At 41.8% G+C, this 15,682-nt stretch overlaps 1 long non-coding RNA gene across 2 annotated transcripts in view; it reads right to left on the bottom strand.

Moving 5' to 3' along the window:
- The window catches only part of LOC144302715 (uncharacterized), a 30,272-nt gene extending 14,895 nt beyond the window's left edge, over window positions 1–15,377 (bottom strand). For both annotated transcript variants that reach the window (XR_013369744.1, XR_013369743.1), the window contains exons 1-2: window positions 15,239–15,377; window positions 13,557–13,678 (exon numbers count right to left, since the gene is read on the bottom strand). This is a non-coding gene — a long non-coding RNA (uncharacterized LOC144302715). The remainder of the gene's footprint in view (window positions 1–13,556; window positions 13,679–15,238) is intronic.
- Between the last annotated feature and the right edge of the window lie 305 nt (window positions 15,378–15,682).

The following is a 15,682-nucleotide window of genomic DNA, read 5'->3' on the forward strand; positions in this document are numbered from 1 at the left end:
AACCACTACGGAAAACAATTTGGTGGTTTCTAAAAAAGTTAAACGTACAATTATCATAAGACTCAACAACTCCACTCTTAAGTATGTGCTGAAAATAATTAAATATAGGTATTCAAACAAATGCATTCATACAAATGTTCATAACAGGACTGATCACTATAGCCAAAAGATAAAAACAACTCAATTATCCATCAAATGATGAATAAACAAAATGTGGTATATCAATACGATGGAGTATTATTTGGCCATAAAAGTAAATGGAGTACTGCAACTTGCCACAACATGGATAAACCTTGAAAACATGCTAAGTGAAAGAAGCCAGACACAAAAAGCCACATATTGCACACTTTCACTTATATGAAAAATTCAGAAGAGATATATACATTGAGATAGAAAGCAGACTATGGTTGGTTAGGGCTGGGGGACAGAGAAAAAAGAGGAGGGACTGCTTAATAGGTACAGAATTTCTTTTGGGGATGATAAATATAGTCTGGAATTAGATAATAGTGATGGTTGCACATTTTCAGTATACTGAAAGGCACCAAATCGTACACTTTAAAATGGTGAATTCTATTGTGTGAATCCTATGTGAATTTAAAGAGAAAGAAAAAAATTATGTTAACTCACTTAGTGGCTTTATAATCTTTGCCAATTTATTTTAATTTCTGTGTCCAGCTTGTTTCCTCAAGTGTAAAAGAGTAATGGTAGCAGTAGTTACTTCATAGGGTTGTTTTTAAGAATAAATGAGAATATAGATATAATGCCTCTAAAAAAAATAAATAAATAAAATAAAGAAACTGCCAGAAAAGAAACTCATTTCAAATAAAAGAAAAGCAACATCTTTTTCCTCCTTGTTTTTGTTTGAGAAAATCACACTGAGAACAAATAGTGAATTAACACAAATGACAAAAATTTGGCAAAGTTTCTTTCAGCATAGAAAAGTGTCAGGAACGGCACCTGGGTGGCTCAGTCAGTGAAGCATCTGCCTTCAGCTCTGGTTCTGATCCTGGGGGTCCTGGAATCAAGCCCCATGTAAGGAAGGTGCTCTCTGCTCAGTGGGGAGCCCGCTTCTCCCTCTGCCCCTCCCCTGCCTGTGTTCTCTCTCTCCCTCAAATAAATAAAATTTTTTCAAAAAGAAACGTTTTCGGAGTAGAATAAAAGATAAAAACCCATCTTGATGATGTAGAGTGTGAAACTTCTAAGACTTAAAAAATAAAACTGTTAGCCTGTAATTCGAACTCCCATTTAGGCAAAAATAGATGCGAAAAGTTTGAAAAGGATCATATCCTTTTGTATTGGATTTTTACACACGCTAGAGAAACACAACACTAAAATTCCAGCCACTGCCTTATTAATAAGAATGCACACTGAGATGTTACACTGCTATCTCGGCGATGTTTTCTTTCCAACTGACTTGATCAACACAATAGCATAGTGGTTTATAAATTTGGGATAAAGTAGGACAACCTATCTGTGACTGCCTTAACCACAGCTGCTCGACTAAATGTTTTGTAGAATTCACTGAGTTCCACTAAATGGGAAGCAGTGTTTTTACTTTATCATGGTCAAACCCATCATCTAATGCTAAGGCAGCTGTCATGGTTGGTTGGCCAGAACTCTAGGCCATATCTGTGAAAGAGGACACTCGACTGATCATTTTCAGCTAATTGGCAGAAAGCAACTGTTCACAGCTGTAGAATGAGGATACTTCTGAAGCAATATCTTTAACTCCTGAGCCGCAATCCATTAATGGTCAAGAAATCAATTTAGTGGGTTGCATTCAGCATTTTTTAGAAACTGAAATAGACTAAAAAAAAAATTATCAACACCATAAAATAAGCACGGTTTTGTGAAACAAGTTTTATTTATATCCACATTCATATATAAATCATTACATGTGGATATAGATGTAATTTATATATATACATATATAACCTCCTCTCTCTATATAATGCACATGTTCCGTGGTTACTTTGAACAATGTCTTTCTCACTGTATGTCACAGTCAAAATAATTTAAAAGCCACCGTTCTAATGATAGTAGGAGAAACCACAACTATCAAATCTGTTACCAATAGAAAGCATCTTAAATAAATACCATCCATTCTCTTAGTTCAGCCTGGGATTGTGTTCCAAACATGTTCCTTTCTTCAACAGGCCAGGAAAACTCACAAGGAACCTATCTGCAAAACTAGGATGTCAATGTTTCCAATGTCTTGACCCTTTTACTCCTAGGACACACAAGAGAAATGATGTTCACGTGAGTCTGAAACCACACAAACCTTTGGCCATATCTGGGTCTTGGGTTATGTGATATTCCTTCAGAAATTTCTATAACTTCATTTCCTCCTCTCGTTCAAAAAAGCACAAGGTAATTGAAATTAATGACCGTGGCTGGATACCGAAATCCACTCTAACACTTTAAAAAAGAGAGAGAAAGGGAGTAAATCATTTGCAAACTCCAATTTCTTATGACCCTTACTAATAAGAAGCATTACAACCATGTCATTGACTGGACGTAGTAGAGCATTGCCATAGAGACCCGAGGGTATGTATATTCATGTATCTCTCTCTCTCTACTTTTCCACAGCTGCTCACAGTTTTCCAACAACTGGCCAATTGAGTATCTTTTGCAGAGGACATCCAAGTACTAAACACAAAGCAGCATACTCGGGAGGTAGTATCTAATTGCTGCCAGAACAGGGGATGGTCATGATTAAGAAAAGCTCCAGAAGTTCATCAGCATGAACGACTTTACCTCAAGTCCCTTCTTTTCTGGCTTAAAATCAATGAAACATACTCATCTTCTTTCCTGTTCTTCACTCTCTTTCGATTTAAGGCTTTGCGTCAAGAGCAGGTTTGGGGTTGGAAGGTTTGGGGGTGATGGAAACGCCAAGAGCAGATCATAATAGGTGAAAAATCCCCGTGCTTTAGAATTCATACTTCATCTGTCTTTGATGGGAAATGGAAATCCGGGGAATTAAAAGGATTGGCCAAGAGTCATGAGGCTTCCCAGTGGCAAAGACAGGGGAAGCGTCCTGGCACTGACATTCCCCCACACAGTAGCCTTTCTCCAGGGCTGGATTAAACTCCAGCCTGCTTGACTTATTAACAGTTGTTCCAACGGATGATAGTTGTGCCTCTCAGAGTGAGGAGCATCGGGCCTTTACATTTGGGGAAGAGATAACAAAGGGAGAATTTTGAGACATTAAAGAAACGCTCCTTAATTTATTCATTTAATCATCCCCAGTTTAGTCACAGGAGCACGGATATAAAGATGGACAAGACCAAGCGTGCTCTCACAGAGTGTGTATTGTAGCACAGAAAAAGATCATGTATGCAATTAATTATGAGACAATACTGGGAAGTTATAACGGTGGAACGAGCCAGTGCCATAAATGAAGTGGTGGCTGTTTGCCTGGGCTTGAGCTGAGATAAGGGTATGGAGGTAAGTGTGGGTTTTGGGGGCTCGTGCCAAACCAGGACAGCTGTGGAGACGAGCAATCGTGTTAGTAGTGTGGCTGAGAGGCCAGGTGGTCTAGCAACTGATTCTCAAACTTTAATGTGGGAACCTTACTAGAATGCAGGTTGTGATTTGGTAGGCAAAGGGGCGAAGCCTGAGAGTCTGCATTTCTAACTAGATCCAGCTGATTCCCCTGCTGCTTCTCCACAGACCACACTGTGAGGAGCAGAGGTTTAGGGAAATGAGAGAAGCACGGCCCTAATCTCCCATCATTGGTGATGTTTGGGTAAATTCCTCAGACTCCGCTTCCTTATCTGTAAAAATGGCCATAATGTGATATACCTTGTGGCTTGTAAAGACTGAATGAGAATGTAAGCACAGTGCTCAAGATGAAGGAAAACTCAATTAAAATTAGTTCCTTTCCTATCGATTTTGAATTACACAACATAATTTGGCTCCAAAGAACAAGACGCACGTAGAAAGCCCTCTCATATGAATCCATTCAAAGTCTCATAACCCTGTTTCAAAGTAAATATTCCTGATATGTATTTGTTTTTCCAGCAAATTAAGGCATTAAGATTTTCCCTGAGGCAATAACAAAACAATGGCCAAGTCAGATAAGAATTCAGGAAGTATTAGGTCTCGTCCATAACCTAACCACTAACCCACTCAACCTTGTCCTTAATGAAGTAACGTAATAAATGGATGAAACATGGGAAATTTTGGAACTTCCCTATATAGCCAAGGGAAACGACCCTGCAATCGTGTGGTTTCATAAATCTAAACTTTCTTTAATGTGTTTGGAAATTAGATAATCTGAAATAAACAGTAACCACATTTGCAAAGGGGTTCGTGTGTCTTTTTTCTCATACATCAAGACATTGAACTTTAGAAAAACTGTGAGTCGGGAAAGTCAGATATGTTCACCTGTGTTTTACAAATGAGGAAACCGAGGCCCATAGCAGTCTAGTGACTGCCTCATGGTACGGCAAGTTTTGTTTTTTGTTTTTTTTTAAGATTTATTTATTTGAGGGAGAGGGCATGCGCATGTGCACATGTTGGGGGGAGGGGCAGAGGGAGAGAATCCCAAGCAGACTGCCCACGGAGTGTGGAGACAACACGGAACTCAATCCCAAGACCCTGAGATCATGACCCATGAGATCATGAACTGAGCTGAAACCAAGAGTCAGCCCCCCAACCAACTGTGCCACCCAGGCACCCTTGTGCTGTAAGTTCTTACGGAGCAGCTCTGGCCCAGTATGGCTCACCCCCAATCTATTTTGTTCTGCTGGTGGTGGGAGGTGAGCATAGGAGGGGAGTGGGAGTGAGAAGGTAGAGGTCTGTGTTGAGGGGGGGGCAGTGGGGCAGCAAAGAAATCCTGAGAATGGAGTATGGCTTTTGCCTCTGGTCAACTGTGGCACCAAAGATTTAGTGCCTGTGTTTGCAGCTCCATTTGTTGGGCTAGAGTTAAATAAATCACATTGAAGAGGGAATGAAATCTCACATGAGATTTTTAAATGTTTTGGCAAATTCACAAGGAGCATTTTTGGGACTCACCCAATTTTTTTCTTGATTTCAATATGCCTTTTTTTTTTTTTTTTTGGCTTCAGTTTTTCCTGTTTTCTCTATTTTTTGATAAAATTCCAATTTGAGGAAGTTGGCAAATTATGAAAACATGAAATTCAGATTTCCTTCTTCGTGTATGTATTTTAATATTTATTAATACCTGGGAAGCATAAAGTTATTTTCACGAAAAACATTTAAGTAATGGGATTAGCGCTTTATAGGTAGAATCACTATTTTGAACATGATGGCAAATCATTTTGATTCTTATTTTCTTCAGATGAAATTTAAGGGTCCCAGTAAAATTGAAAAATGAAAAAAAAAAGGATAAATAATACCCTAGAAAACTTTATAGCACAGACCACTAGGAGATATTGACATCCTATTATTCAGTGATCTTTAGTTATTAACTTTCAGACTCAATGATAGAGGTTTATAAAAATAACACAAAGGAACAAGATTCATTGGACAAATAAGCTTGATAAAGGTTCACTGGGCACAGCTAAAACCATGATAGAGAAGCTCCTGCCCTTAAGAAGCAGACATTTCAGTCTGCTTTCTCAGATATTTCTGATCATGAAATAGTCTGTCCATTATCTTTGGAGTTGAATACTTTATTGTATTAAAAAAAATTTTAATTGGCAATTGATTATAACATGCTAAGTGTCTATCCTTCACTATGTATTACAGCCCTTGAAGGTAGGACCCATATCTTGGCCATCCTTTTATATTTCTGTAATGACAGCAGAGTGCTTTGCTTATAACAGGCCCTCAATAAACACTTGTGAATTCAAGTTTTTGGATGGAATTATTTGGAGAATTTGATGAACTGACTGCATTAAACACCAGAATTATTAGATAAACAGATTTTTTCACCCTAAATTCTCTGTTGCTTTTCAGGATCAAATACGACACTGGAGTGAATAGCCAATCGATCTCTTTGAAAGCATATAAATAGTCCTCTCTTAGCTTTACAGAGGAAAGAAAAAAGCTTTTTGAACATTTTTCCCCCCATAATAACAGCTCTATCCCTAGTCAATGGTTCATGGTTGTTACAAAGCAATAACACCTGGTCAAAAATACATAGGTGCCTACAGGTCAGCACATGTCAAAGCTCAAATCCCAAATAGGTTATATGAGTCATCAGGTTGGATTTACATAAGCAGTGACATTTAGGAATTCCCTACAATCACAAATATTACTCGCTGGTAGAGTGAGTGCTTTAAATGAGCTTGCCTATCTCAAGGGCATCAAATATCCAGATAATAGAAGGGCTTATACCCTCCGTGATAAAAACAACTGTCTCTGTGGAGACTTGGGATGCACTTCTATTCCGAATATGAAGCCTGAAGCCTAATATTTGCTTCAGTTACTTGTCTATTTCTTCCAAGACCTACAAGAATCTGACAAATGATATGACTTCTTGAAGCAAGCATTATCAGGATCATATTGTATAACAGTACTGGCCCTACAAGCTTTATTCTCTTTTATATTCGGCACATTTCCATCTATTTTGTCACCTTTGCTCAAATAATTTAATAATTAAACTGGATTGCCAGGATCCCAATAAAATGTAAGTGACAAAACAGACTTCCCTACCGTGCCAATTGTGTCGAGGATCGACCAGCTGTAACAATTTACATTGCTTATTTAAGGAAAGAGCCATAGGTGGTGGCAATTGAATCTAGGACCCATCCAACATATCTAAAGCATCTGATAAAACCAGTGGTGTGCTGGTAAATGTTTAACCACCATCTCCCCGAAAAGAAAAGAAAAGAAAATAACCCTGATTTATAGTGTTTGTTGATTTCATGGTACAAATACTCCCACCGTGGCCATTTTGAAGCCAACAATGTGAAGTCTCTGAACTCAGTCTTGGGAAGAGATGCCACAGTGGGCTCTCGTGACTCGGCAGGAGCTGGTTCCAACACACTACTGAGTAAAAAAAAAAAAAAAGCACAAAATGGATCGCCTTTTCACAAAACCGCTCAAAAACTTTTCAAGGTCTGGTCTGATATAATGATTGGCATCCAGAAGAAAGGCATTCCAAGACCTGTCTCAATATATAAAGCCCTTATGGATAATAGGGATGACATTTCACCAACTCAGAAGTCTGCAAAGATAGAAAGTTCAAGACCTCAGCTTTGGTCACAGAGGTAAGTGTTATTATTTTTCTTTATCGAGAGATGATCACCTAAAGTTGTATAATTTTGATGGGTCAACCTTCACTAGTCTTAAGAAGTAAAAAGTATATTTATGATTCATTGTTGTGAAGGAATAAGCATTTTACAGAAGCATTTTTGTTACTAAGTAGAGTTTATCCCTCTAATCAAAAATGTTTAAATATCATTCTAATTACATCAACAATTTGAGAAAATAGAGCAATTCCCTGACTTAGAAAATACATGATGCTATCACACCCCTGGTTCTTCTTTTAGGACATTAAGAAAGACTTTAGACCGATCTGTAAAATACTGCGGTGCACCAAGGAGTTACTTAAATAAATTGAGCTGTGGGGATCCTCCGCTTACTGTTGTGTGCCTGAGTATTTAGGTTGGCTTTTTCTATTTCTCCCCTAACTTCATCCTTCGTGCCTGCTGTGAGCTGTCACTTGCTGTCTAAGTGACGGCCTCCAGCTATGTCACTGTCTCCTCCCCATCTCTAATTTGCTGCTTCCAACCTGCTGAGGGCTAGGAAACAAAGCAGCCAGCCCACCTTCTTCGCCTCCTGTATAAAATAGACTCAGAGAGAGGGCCTGGGGGGAGTTAAAGGGCAGCGATTTCAATCCATCAGTTCTGACGGCTCATTTCCCTACTGGAGCCTAAACTGTACATTTCCTAAGACAAAAGGGGAAAGGTACCAGCGTGGCTCCCATCCCGTACCATTGAAGTTGGGGCCGAGAGCTACGTTGTCCACAAACTGGCTAAGATATTACTGTTTTCTCTCCTCTTACAACACCTTGAAGTATTAAGAGGGTCTTTGTTCCTACCTCAAGACTTCCCGAAGAATAGACCCATCCCACTATTCAGAGTGGGATTCCTGACATGAAATCTGACACCTATGCCCCCTCCTATTCAGTTCCCCATTGCCTCTAAATTGTCATCTGTAGTCACACTGAGAAAGACAACTGAGTCCAAAAACTTGGGATCCTTCTTCCCTAGCCTTCCCCCTCCTCCCACTGGGGGTAGACCTCATGAACGGGAATGCGCAGATCCTAAGTGTACAACTCCATGAGCTTGGATCAACGTATACGTCTGAATATCCATCATCTCAATCACAAAATAAAACATTCCATCACCCCAGAGGGTTGTCTCACGTCCCTTCCAATCAATTCTCAATCCTCCCAGGCAATCCCTGTTCTAATTGCCTGATTCCAAGTTTTGTCCCTGATTTTTTTTGGCTCAACATACAGTTCTGGGGATTTAGCCATCTTGGCCTATGTGTTAGTGGTTCCTTCCTTTTTACTGCTGAGTAGCACTCCAGTGTATACAGACACCACAACTTGCACACCAGTACTCCTGGTGATAGACACCTACATGGTTCCTAGCTTGGAACTATTACAATGAAAGCTACTGTAACTATTCTTGGCTAAGTCTGTGTGAACATATTTTTTCATTTCTTTGGGGCAAGTACCTAGGAATGGCACTGCTGGGTCATAGGATACACTTAATTTTTTCCTCAATATTTTTTAATGAAAAATTTCAAATATACAGAAAAAGTGGCAAAAGCTGTACAACAATGGACAACTCTTTTACAGTACCTAATACCTAAACACTACAAGTAGCATTTTGCTAATTTGTTTTATCCTGTATCACGTATCTATTCCTCTATTCACCCATCAGTTCATTGTATTTTCTGAAGCATTTCAAAGTCAGTTGCAGACAGCAGTCTACTCCAAAAACGCTTCCGCATGTATCTCACTGACTAGAGTTCAGTATTCACTTTATTTTTTCGATATAGTTTACATACAGTGACATGCACCAACCTTAAGGGTGCTTTTAATGAATCCAGGCAAATATAACCCAGACTTTTACCAAGATAAAGAACATTCCCATCATGCCAGAAAGTTCTCTCAAGAAAGTTCCCTCTTCCCACTTAATCCCCACTTTCATTCACCATATGCAACCACTGTTATGAATTCTTTTTATCATAAATTAGTTTTGCCTATTGTAGAATTTTATATAAATGGAATCATATCACATGTACTTTGGGGGGTAAGGCTTCTTTGACTCAGCACAATGGTTTTATGTTGCATGAATAGGAGTTGTTACTCTTTTGGGGGAGGGCGGCCGAGGGGTGTTCCTTTGAATGGATATACCACACACTTCTGTTCATGGCCATTCTTCTGTTCATGGACACCTGGGCTATTTTCAGTTTGATGCTATTACAAATAAAGCTTTTGTAATATTCTTTTTTTAAAAAATTGTATTTAAGTAATCTCTACACCCAACATGAGGCTTGAACCTATGACCCTGAGACCAAGAGTCACATGCTCATCCAACTAAACCAGCCAGGTATTCCTTTTTACAAATATTCTTATACAGATCTTTCCATTTTCATTTCTCTTAGGTAAAGATCTAGGAATGGAATTACTAGGTCATAGAGTAGGTATACACTTTGTTGTACAACTGTGGGACTGTGTGTAAAGCAGTTGTCCCATTTTCCATACCCACCAGCATGTATGAGAGGCCCAATTGCTCCAGATCCTCACCAACACTTGGTAAAGTCAGTCTTTTAAAATTTAACTATTCTAATGGGTGTGAATGGATATCTTATCTGTGGTTTCTATCAGTCTTGATGACTGATGATACTGGCTATGTTTCCGTGGACATTTTGGCCATCTGTACGTCTTCCTTAGTGAAGTGGTTGCCCATTTAAAAAATTGAGTTTATTTTTATTGTTGGATTGTAGAAGTTCTTTATATATTCTATCAGACATATATTTCAAAATATTTTCTCCCAGTCTGTGACTTGCCTTTTTATTTTTTTAAGTGTCTTTTGATGAGCTGTTTTCATTCTGATGGAGTCTAGTTTATTATTTGTGTGTGTGTGTGTGACTAACACTTTCTTTGTTGTATTTAAGAAAACTTTGCCGATTCCACGGTTGCAAAAATTTCCCTGTTATCTTCTGGAAGCATTATAGCTTTAGCATTTGCATTTAGCAAGGTAATTGTAAAAGCCTTTTCTAAAGTCCAGAAAACACTCCTGATATATGTATTGGTAATAAACAGAAGTGAGAACCAACAGCTAAGTTCAGTATCTTAATTTTATATCTTCTTTATTCTTTCAAACTATTTGTTTATATTTCTTTATTTTCTATGTCTGTTATACATTTTATTTTTTATTTTATTTAAATTAAATTTTCCAACATGTAGTATAACACCCAGTGCTCATCTGATCATGTGCCCTCCTCAGTGGCCCTCACCCAGTCACACCACCCTCACCTCCCCCAACCACCTCCCCTGCTGCAATCCTTCTTTTTTTTTCTGAGTCAGGAGTCTCTCATGGTTTGCCTTCCTCTCTAATTTTTCCTCACTCAGTTTCCCTCCTTTCCCTTATAATTCCCTTGACTATTTCTTTTTTTTTTAATTTTTTTTTATTTTTTTTATTTATTTTATGATAGTCACAGAGAGAGAGAGAGAGGCAGAGACACAGGCAGAGGGAGAAGCAGGCTCCATGCACCGGGAGCCCGATGTGGGATTCGATCCCGGGTCTCCAGGATCGCGCCCTGGGCCAAAGGCAGGCGCCAAACCGCTGCGCCACCCAGGGATCCCCCTCCCTTGACTATTTCTTATATTCCACTTGAGTGAAACCATAAGACAATTGTCTTTCTCTGATTGACTTATTTCACTCAACATAAATACCCTCCAGTTCCATCCACATCAGTATAAGTGGCAGGTATCCATCCTTTCTGAGGGCTGAGTAATATCCCAATGTATAAATAGACCGCATCTTCTTTATCCACTCGTCTGTCGAAGGACATCATGGCTCCTTCCATAGTTTCGTTATTGTAGACATTGTTGCTGTGAACATCGGGGTGCAGGTGTCCCTGCATTTCACTACATCTGTATCTTTGGGGTAAATCCCCAGCAGTGCAGTTGCTGGGTTGTAGAGTAGCTAGCTCTGTTTTTAACTTCTGGAGGAACCTCCACACTGTTTTCCAGAGTGGCTGCACCAGCTTGCATTCCCGCCAACAGTGCACGAGGGTTCCCCTCTCTCCACGTCCTCGCCAACATTTGTTCCATATCTTGTTAATTTTCGCCATTCTCACCAGTGTAAAGTGGTATCTCATGTAAAGTGGTTTTGATTTGTATTTCTCTGATGGCCAGTGATGTGGAGCATTTCTTCATGTGCTTGTTGGCCACGTGTAGGTCTTCTTTGGAGAAAGGTCTGTTCGTGTCTTCCATTTCTTGACTGGATTAAACAAAAACAACACCAATTTTGGGCGTTGAGTTTGACAAGTTCTTTATAGATCTTGGGTACCAGACCTTTATCTGATAGGTCATTTGCAAACATCTTCTCCCGTTCTGTAGGTTGTCTTTTAGTTTTGTCGACTGTTCCCTTTGCCGTGCAAAAGCTTTTTATCTTGATGAAGTCCCAATAGTTTGTATTTCCGAATGCTCCTCAAACCGTTGTTGTTGTAAAGAATAGAAAGCAATTAGTGTCTCCTCATTCCTTGACACCAGGAGAAAACTCATTTTATAGTCTTGTCGATCTGTTGAATGAATGTTTCCTGGTTTGTGAGCTGACTGGGGGCAGGAGTCCACAGTGCGACAGTGCCCAGAGCAGCATGCCCTACACCGCAGCACAGGATTGCTTCGGGCACAGTGTTGTGTACACAACAAGTGTTGTGTAGCTAGTTTGCCTACTTCGAGTAGCAGAATCTTTCATTTTTTTCCTTTAAGATTTTATTTATTTATTTGAGAGAAAGAGAGCATGAACAGGGGGAGGGCAGAGGGAAAAGCAGACTCCCCACTGAGCAGGGAGCCCCACACAGGGCTGGATCTCAGGACCCCAAAATCATGACCTCAGCTGGAGTCAGACACGTAACCGACTGAGCCACCCAGGTGCCCCGGGGAGCAGAATCTTGATTAAAATAGTCAAAGATTCCTGGATCAATAACAATATAATCTTAAAATTTGGAACCTTATGAAGTCCTATTGACTGAGGATGATGACAGACACTGTAGAAAAAACAATGTGTGTGTGTGTGTGTGTGTGTTCATAGTAAAATACATGGGATATTTCTTCAGTGATGTCTCCAGGCTTCTGTGAAAGACTTTCAAGAATTTCAGGGGTATGTCTGTCTGTCTGTCTGTCTCTCTCCCTCCTTCTCTCCCTCTCTCCCTCTCTCCCCTCCCCACTCCTCCTCTCTCAGGCAGATTTGTTTCCTTTCCCATGATGCCAGTCCTGCTCTGTCTGTTGATCCTTTTCTCAGGATCCTGGAGTAGTGGTGTGGGAACAATCGCTTCCTTGTGTTCAGACACTCAACACCAACTGCAGAGAGGGTTCTGGCTGTCTCTGTGCAGGTGCTCAAAGCTCAGGTTGTTCACTTTCTTTTGTCTTTTTGACTCTTCACCAACCTCTTTTCCAGAACTCTCGCTAACCTCGTATTAATCGTTCAGAGCAGAAGGAGGCCCCCTGTGTCTCCTGCGTACTCCACACAATTCCTGGTGCCGGTTGTGTTCTGGGTCCCCAGCAGAGCAGCCAGGTTCTTGAGCTATTTCTGTACCCTTGTCTCTAAACCATGGCAGCGAGATGGTTACGAAACTCACTTTGGCCGTTGAGAGAAGACAGTTTATAAATACTCGAGATTGTACAGGTTTGAGAGAGTTCTTGGACATCAATATTCCGAGCGTTAACTTTAACACCCCTTTGATTCCAGTGGCTTTGCCCCTCATTGTGTTCTAGTTAATTCCCTGAGTACACAGCCTTCGTAGACTGGTGCGATTTGCTTAAAGTAAGAAAAACGTTTAATTAAAAATATATTTCCTTCTTTTAAGGAACGGCATTCCCATGGTCCCAAATAACCAGACAAACTAAAATTTTGACTTTTTAACAGTTGTTTCAGCTTCTTACCAGCACAGCCTTTGTTGAAATGCTTACTACTTTAATTTATGCAAGTTAGTAATTCTCACTCCACAACTGGTTTGGTCTAAAAATATGGACATTTAATTATACCAAAGTCAGTAAATATGGCAGTTTTTTGCATGAGAATTCTTGGAAAAACATTTTAAGCATCTAAAATATCATTAATTTAAAAACCAATTAGACTAAATAAGATTTGGCAAGTTCCACCCTAAAGACAAATCGCTCATATTTTTCTTAATTTGTTCGTGCATGTTACCATGGAGACAGTGAAGTCAAAACACACAAGCTAGTGCATTGTTCAGTCTGCACTTCCTAGTATAGATTTGATTAAGTAATTCTGGCCTACTCATTTTGAGAATTTGAGAACATGGCATTGTTTCTTTTGCAAAAACATGGTCAGCGTGCAGACATGATCAATAAGGCAAGAAGAATTAGATCTTACTTGTAATCTTTGCTCCTTCTGATGTGATCAGATAAGAAAGAGGTAAATCGCTTCCTTCAATGAGTTATTTTTGGGGTAAATGTAATGCCTCTGATTCATTCCTCAGAGCAGCAGGGCTTGACCTTGTAAAAAAAAAAAAAGGCTGTTGTGGGGGGCGAACCTGCTTATTTGGTGAATGAGGCAGGTGTCCTTTCAGACTAACGCACCAAAAAAGGCGATTTGGAGTCTCATTTCCTTTGTAGATGCCTTGAATATTATTCTCCACCTTCCTGCCCCACATTATACTTAGAACAATGGGAAAATGCACCTCCTTTGCAATGAGGTGTGTTTGTGGTCTTGCCATTTTGCTTTTAGGGGACCCATCCACGGTGTGCCTTCTGCTCTCAGGAGAACATCATCACTTCTGTGCCCCCGGGGCTCACCTAGAAAGTCAAGGTGTTACGATGTCTACCTTTTGGGGGTTTTGCCCTGAGGACTGGCAGAGGAGCTATTCCTAAGGCTTTAGTTTAACCCATCCCATGAAGGATATTACCAGTGGCTGAGCAGAGGGAGGCTCAGCACACGTGAGAGCACTTCCTGGGGACATGGAAACAAAACTGCCGGAGGTGTGTTTTGTTTTTTAAGTGAACTGTCTGGAGCCCGGAGAGGAATCAACCCACTCTGCCCTCTACCCATCACCAGGAAAACAAAAGGGATCCTCTTTAGGGAATCTCCAGTTCCTTTGCATCCAAACACTCCTGGGGAATTCTGAAGCCGAGCAGGGGTGGCCACGTGGCCTCCCAGCCTGGGGTTCACTCGGTGGTGGTCGAGTCACTCAGGCAACTGCATCATTTCAGTCCTTTTATATAAACGCTCCCGCCACCGCCAACAATGGGATCATTTCATGGCAAGTACAGAGAAGCCTCGCTCTTTAGGTTTTCCTACTTGACGCTCGATGGAAAATATTTCAATAATGGTCCTTTAATGTATTTCTTTCCAATAATTAAACCGTGAATGTTTAATTGTATCACCGCGCTCCGTCCCAGAGGAAAACGATGGGCAGGATTTCTGTGCGGTTGGGGGAGCGCGGAGAGCCCTGCAGCCGGCCCGGGCGCTCTGTCCCCGCAGCGCTCACGGGGCACCCAGCAGGTGCCAAGGCGCCCAGCTCAGCCCCGCTGACACCCACGTCGCGGCTGAGCTCATGCGAGAGGGACCGTCGCTTTGACTCTGCCCAGCAAGCGGCCTGCTGGAGGGCTCGGAGCCCAAGTGGGCCTCCTCTGCTGGCTTGGAGGTGGAGGCCGGGGGTGCCCTTCCTCCACCTGGGGAGCCTGCACAGATGGGCAGTGTGTTGGACAAGAACCCCTGCACCCCTGCACCCCTGCTTCAACGCCCTCCTGCTCTACTTTGAAAGCAGCACTGTATTTTTTAAGTGTTGGCCCCGGCAGCCCTGGCGGCCAGTGGCCACGGCGAACAATCCTCCATTCACATCCAGCAGCCCCACCCCGGGCCCAGGGGGGCTGCGAGGGGTGCACAGGGGGAGGCCCCCCGCCCTCCACCGAGCGCAGGGCCCGGGCTCCCGCGGGCGCCCTGGGGATTCCAGAAGGCGCGGAGCCGGCCCAGCTCTTATACAGCCTCTATTATGCCAGCTTCACAAGGAGGATTTACGAACTGGGGGGGAGGAGGGAAAAAAAAAAGAAGTTTACCTTAGTTGGCTTCCTTTTACTGGTGCCACCAGGGTCTGAGCCTCCCCAAATGTCCTCCAAGCAGGAGGCCCGTCTCCCTCCCTCCCTCACTGGAGGCCTCCCCAACCAGGCCCGACTTTGTAGCACTAACATTTCTAAGTAAACACCAGAATAAAATGTCCCTTTTAGAGGAGCCAATGCGGAGAGGAGGTGAGGGAGGGCTTGGAAGTGGCAGCCAGGCAAGGAGGGACGCCAAGCAGGACGGGGCAGAAAGGAGAAGCACACTCTGCCGGTGGGCTCCAGTCATTTCAGAGAAGGGGGTCAGCTGAGCTCCCTGGGAGCTCCCCACGACCTGCCCGTGATGCGACCACCGTCGGGCACCGGCAGCCCCTTCCCAACATGCACGAGCACGAGCACACGGGCACACACGCCCCACTCTTCCACGTGGCTCGGCCCGAATCCTGC

Source organism: Canis aureus, chromosome 31 (assembly GCF_053574225.1).
Source record: "Canis aureus isolate CA01 chromosome 31, VMU_Caureus_v.1.0, whole genome shotgun sequence".
Classification (NCBI taxonomy): Eukaryota; Metazoa; Chordata; class Mammalia; order Carnivora; family Canidae; genus Canis; species Canis aureus.